This window comes from Amphibalanus amphitrite, unplaced genomic scaffold (genome assembly GCF_019059575.1).
Source record: "Amphibalanus amphitrite isolate SeventyFive unplaced genomic scaffold, NRLGWU_Aamphi_draft 000028F_arrow, whole genome shotgun sequence".
Classification (NCBI taxonomy): domain Eukaryota; kingdom Metazoa; phylum Arthropoda; class Thecostraca; order Balanomorpha; family Balanidae; genus Amphibalanus; species Amphibalanus amphitrite.
This window is the reverse complement of record NW_024881524.1, coordinates 505,579-510,887: the sequence shown is the minus strand read 5'-3', so window position 1 is coordinate 510,887 and position 5,309 is coordinate 505,579.

Below are 5,309 nucleotides of genomic sequence, written 5' to 3'. Positions count from 1 at the left end.
TAGCAGCACGCTGCTATCAAATTGCGCGAGCTGACGTAATGTGATGACGTCATACTGCTGACGTAAGGGGCAATTCTGGCGCACGATTGCCGCAATATTGTTTTACGTCATCAGCTAAATGTTCGAAGTTTATGTCCAAATTTTTCCTAAACCCAACTTCTTTTAAATACATCATATTGAAAAAATATATATCAAAAATATATATACTATTATGACTGCGTAAACTCTTACTTTTAGGCTCATACGTCACTTAATGCCGCCGCCAAGGTCGCGGCAATCGTGCGCCGGAACTACCCATTACGACAACAGTATGGCGTCACGACATGACGTCAGCTCGCGAAACGTGATAGCAGCTTGCTGCTATCAGCTTGCTGCTATCACGTTTCGCGAGCTGACGTCATGTCGTGACGCCATACTGTTGTCGTAATGGGTAGTTCCGGCGCACGATTGCCGCGACCTTGGCGGCGGCATTAAGTGACGTATGAGCCTAAAAGTAAGAGTTTACGCAGTCATGATAGTATATATATTTTTGATATATATTTTTTCAATATGATGTATTTAAAAGAAGTTGGGTTTAGGAAAAATTTGGACATTAACTTCGAACATTTAGCTGATGACGTAAAACAATATTGCGGCAATCGTGCGCCAGAATTGCCCCTTACGTCAGCAGTATGACGTCATCACATTACGTCAGCTCGCGCAATTTGATAGTAGCTTGCTGCTATCACCGGTGAAACAGGGCCCCTGTTTCAGCGGTGATAGCAGCACGCCGCTATCAAATTGCGCGAGCTGACGTAATGTGATGACGTCATACTGCTGACGTAAGGGGCAATTCTGGCGCACGATTGCCGCAATATTGTTTTACGTCATCAGCTAAATGTTCGAAGTTAATGTCCAAATTTTTCCTAAACCCAACTTCTTTTAAATACATCATATTGAAAAAATATATATCAAAAATATATATACTATCATGACTGCGTAAACTCTTACTTTTAGGCTCATACGTCACTTAATGCCGCCGCCAAGGTCGCGGCAATCGTGCGCCGGAACTACCCATTACGACAACAGTATGGCGTCACGACATGACGTCAGCTCGCGAAACGTGGGCCCTGTTTCACCGGTGATAGCAGGGCCCTGTTTCACCGGTGATAGCAGCAAGCTACTATCAAATTGCGCGAGCTGACGTAATGAGATGACGTCATACTGCTGACGTAAGGGGCAATTCTGGCGCACGATTGCCGCAATATTGTTTTACGTCATCAACTAAATGTTCGAAGTTTACGTCCAAATTTTCCTTAAACCCAACTTCTTTTAGATACATCATATTTCAAAAAATATATAATAAAAATAAATGTACTATAATGACTGCGTAAACTCTTACTATTAGTCTCATACGTCACTTAATGCCGCAGCCAAGGTCGCGGCCATCGTGCGCCGGAACTGCCCATAACGTCAGCAGTATGGCGTCATGACATGACGTCAGCTCGCGAAACGTGATAGCAGCTTGCTGCTATCACCGGTGAAACAGGGCCCAGCACGCTGCTCTCACGTTTCGCGAGCTGACGTCATGTCATGACGCCATACTGCTGACGTTATGGGCAGTTCCGGCGCACGATGGCCGCGACCTTGGCTGCGGCATTAAGTGACGTATGAGACTAATAGTAAGAGTTTACGCAGTCATTTTAGTACATTTATTTTTATTATATATTTTTTTAAATATGATGTATCTAAAAGAAGTTGGGTTAAAGGAAAATTTGGACGTAAACTTCGAACATTTATTTGATGACGTAAAACAATATTGCGGCAATCGTGCGCCAGAATTGCCCCTTACGTCAGCAGGATGACGTCATCACATTACGTCAGCTCGCGCAATTTGATAGTAGCTTGCTGCTATCACCGGTGAAACAGGGCCGTGATAGCAGCTTGCTGCTATCACCGGTGAAACAGGGCCCTGTGCCTTCTGCGCCAGTGCACGCAACAAGCGCGCAAGAAATGGATGATCTTTCACCTATGTGGTCTCGAACCTAGCGGAAATTTGGAAACCTTCTATTTGAGGTAAATGTTTTGCATTTTTATCTCAAACATGCAGTAAATAAAAACTGAAATTAAAATTTATACATTTAAATAAATTTAAAAAACATTTTATTTATTTATGGAAATCATTTTATCACAGGTATAACCTAGGCACTAATGACTAAGGTGTACCTTGGCATTACTTTATTGAATTTGAGCATTGCGTTTTGTGGGGCCTTGGTAACAACTGGATTTCCATTACGTCATGGGTGATGGGCCCTGTTTCACCGGTGATAGCAGCACGCCACTATCAAATTGCGCGAGCTGACGTAATGTGATGACGTCATACTGCTGACGTAAGGGATAATTCTGGCGCACGATTGCCGCAATATTGTTTTACGTCATCAGCTAAATGTTCGAAGTTAATGTCCAAATTTTTCCTAAACCCAACTTCTTTTAAATACATCATATTGAAAAAATATATATCAAAAATATATTTACTATCATGACTGCGTAAACTCTTACTTTTAGGCTCATACGTCACTTAATGCCGCCGCCAAGGTCGCGGCAATCGTGCGCCGGAACTACCCATTGCGACAACAGTATGGCGTCACGACATGACGTCAGCTCGCGAAACGTGATAGCAGGGCCCTGTTTCACCGGTGATAGCAGCAAGCTACTATCAAATTGCGCGAGCTGACGTAATGTGATTACGTCATACTGCTGACGTAAGGGGCAATTCTGGCGCACGATTGCCGCAATATTGTTTTACGTCATCAGCTAAATGTTCGAAGTTTATGTCCAAATTTTTCCTAAACCCAACTTCTTTTAAATACATCATATTGAAAAAATATATATCAAAAATATATATACTATCATGACTGCGTAAACTCTTACTTTTAGGCTCATACGTCACTTAATGCCGCCGCCAAGGTCGCGGCAATCGTGCGCCGGAACTACCCATTACGACAACAGTATGGCGTCACGACATGACGTCAGCTCGCGAAACGTGATAGCAGCTTGCTGCTATCACCGGTGAAACAGGGCCCTGGGCCCTGTTTCACCGGTGATAGCAGCAAGCTACTATCAAATTGCGCGAGCTGACGTAATGTGATGACGTCATACTGCTGACGTAAGGGGCAATTCTGGCGCACGATTGCCGCAATATTGTTTTACGTCATCAGCTAAATGTTCGAGGTTAATGTCAAAATTTTTCCTAAACCCAACTTCTTTTAAATACATCATATTGAAAAAATATATATCAAAAATATATATACTATCATGACTGCGTAAACCCTTACTTTTAGGCTCATACGTCACTTAATGCCGCCGCCAAGGTCGCGGCAATCGTGCGCCGGAACTACCCATTACGACAACAGTATGGCGTCACGACATGACGTCAGCTCGCGAAACGTGATAGCAGCTTGCTGCTATCACCGGTGAAACAGGGCCCAGTGCCCCCCGGACGTGACGTAGTGTGCTCGCGCGCGTGCAGGGCCCTGTTTCACCGGTGATAGCAGCAAGCTACTATCAAATTGCGCGAGCTGACGTAATGTGATGACGTCATACTGCTGACGTAAGGGGCAATTCTGGCGCACGATTGCCGCAATATTGTTTTACGTCATCAGCTAAATGTTCGAAGTTAATGTCCAAATTTTTCCTAAACCCAACTTCTTTTAAATACATCATATCGAAAAAATATATATCAAAAATATATATACTATCATGACTGCGTAAACTCTTACTTTTAGGCTCATACGTCACTTAATGCCGCCGCCAAGGTCGCGGCAATCGTGCGCCGGAACTACCCATTACGACAACAGTATGGCGTCACGACATGACGTCAGCTCGCGAAACGTGATAGCAGCTTGCTGCTATCACCGGTGAAACAGGGCCCAGCTTGCTGCTATCACCGGTGAAACAGGGCCATGATGTCACACCACGGGTGACGTTTCACTGCTGCTGCTGCTGTCCACGGAGGGCAGCGTTTGTGAGTGGAAAACAGTAGCAAAATTGTAAATGAAGGCAGTATTGGCGCTTATGCTACATATGAAATTTATAACAGGTATCAGTGTATGTTTATTTTTGTTACTTTTCATAAACCCTCCAGTTTCCAGGGTCTGCATGCAAAAGTTCTGGGCCCTGTTTCACCGGTGATAGCAGCAAGCTGCTATCACGTTTCGCGAGCTGACGTCATGTCGTGACGCCATACTGTTGACGTAATGGGTAGTTACGGCGCACGATTGCCGCGACCTTGGCGGCGGCATTAAGTGACGTATTAGCCTAAAAGTAAGAGTTTACGCAGTCATGATAGTATATATATTTTTGATATATATTTTTCCAATATGATGTATTTAAAAGAAGTTGGGTTTAGGAAAAATTTGGACATTAACTTCGAACATTTAGCTGATGACGTAAAATAATATTGCGGCAATCGTGCGCCAGAATTGCCCCTTACGTCAGTAGTATGACGTCATCACATTACGTCAGCTCGCGCAATTTGATAGCAGCGTGCTGCTATCACCGGTGAAACAGGGGCCCTGTTTCACCGGTGATAGCAGCAAGCTACTATCAAATTGCGCGAGCTGACGTAATGTGATGACGTCATACTGCTGACGTAAGGGGCAATTCTGGCGCACGATTGCCGCAATATTGTTTTACGTCATCAGCTAAATGTTCGAAGTTAATGTCAAAATTTTTCCTAAACCCAACTTCTTTTAAATACATCATATTGAAAAAATATATATCAAAAATATATATACTATCATGACTGCGTAAACTCTTACTTTTAGGCTCATACGTCACTTAATGCCGCCGCCAAGGTCGCGGCAATCGTGCGCCGGAAGCGTATTTACAAATTGCAACCGAGCTCCGCCGTAGGGTATTTTATTTCCGCCGTAGTGTATTTCACTTGGGGGATTTTCTACCATACATCTGCCTGAGCCTAGGGTAATTACAATTTGTCGGCTACGTTAAAAAATGATGCACCTTTTTTCGCAGTATAGGATATCGCATGTGCATATTTCTGCCTTTTGGGTGCGCTTTATCGGTTTTTCGTGAGTAACTCGCGTAAAAACCGTCCGATCGCGACGAAACTTTCAATACCCCCGATTTTATCAATTTTACACCTACCCTGAAAATTTCATGACCCTGACCCAAATGACCTTTGACCTGGCTGTGACCTATTTCTCGAGACCATGTTTGGCCCGAATCGCGATTCGGCGTATGTCGGCTCGCACTAGCCGCGCGGTTGCAGTCTTCACGTGGTTTTAAGCGTTGAAACATGTGATATGATG